Consider the following 1416-nt stretch of genomic DNA (forward strand, 5'->3'; position numbering starts at 1 on the left):
GGGCTCATGATTGAAATCAGGGATTAATATTAGATCAACCCATATTTTTATATGACTTCTGATTTGGATGAACAAAAAAGGTTCTCAGAATCTCAATCAGGCCTTTCAGTCAAGATCTAGGTTTATTTGAGGGTTCACAATATGGATCTATCTGAGGATTATTTTTAGATTTTGATTTTAGGCAAAGTCTATACTTTTCTAGGATGCCATATGTTTCATTGGACAATAATTTTCATTGACTACCTAGATTGACCGATACAAAACTTTAACACAACTTATAGGAAAATGACCGCCGAATATTCCTCCCAAAATCTGAAAATCACGAAGTTTCGTGTCAACGAAATATAAAAAATGCACGAAGAACTATCCTCCCAACGAATGTAATGATGTAATTTATTGGAAAACTTATCATGACTACAATATGGAAACGGTTTTTTCCACAGCCTTGTCAAATGGGGATTTTTTAATCGATACAAGTGAAAAAAATCGGGATTTTTTCGACAAAAAGAACCAAATTGGAATTTTTTTGTCAACAAATATTGACACAACAGGTCTTTTCCTGGTCATTTTGGATAAAATCATATAAATTATAGTTATATATTCTTTAGGGTTTTAAAAAATTAAAATGAGATATTACTTATAATAATTATAAGTCATAAGACACTCTTATATTAACCCATTAATGCCCAGTGGACTCTCCCATCCTTCTAAATTGGATCAATTTATTTCCAAAATTAGGGGTGTCAAGTATATTTACTTCTATATTTAGAATATTACTTACTGAAATTCCTTTAAGCAAACAGCGCAGACCCAGATGAGACGCCACATCTGGGTCTACGCTGTTTGCAATGTCCTTTTTTCAGGACGCTAGGCTTAATGGGTTAAAAAAAACAGGGGGGGGTGGAATTTTGTTTCTAACTTCGGTTTGGGATCGGGTCCGCTTGCTTTGGGATCGGGTCCGTTTAACGGCCATTTTACATAGCAAACAAAATGCGGAAATGACAACATTGGGATATATATAGGAAATGACACATGTGTGATATTATAGGAACGGGATGTGGTCACTTGAAGTCCGAACATATTAAATAAAAATGACATTTCAAGTTAAGGTAGCCATGACTAGAAACTTACATTAATTTGCATAAAACAACAACGGATCTTTTATTCTAGAAAGCAGTTTTTGCTAAGCGAGGAAAAAGGTTAGTGTCGAATAAATATATTTGTAATTTACTGATATTCTATATATAGACATCGTTGTCTGTTATTAAACTACAACATGAAAAAAAAACGAAAACTACAGAAAAAGAAGAAGAAGAAGACGAAGAAGAAGACGAAGAAGAAGATAAAGAAAGGAAGCACGTGGAACACGCGATACACATCAAATGACGTTATTCTTTTATATTCGTCACGTAACAT

This window comes from Dreissena polymorpha, chromosome 11, assembly GCF_020536995.1.
Source record: "Dreissena polymorpha isolate Duluth1 chromosome 11, UMN_Dpol_1.0, whole genome shotgun sequence".
NCBI classification, from domain to species: domain Eukaryota; kingdom Metazoa; phylum Mollusca; class Bivalvia; order Myida; family Dreissenidae; genus Dreissena; species Dreissena polymorpha.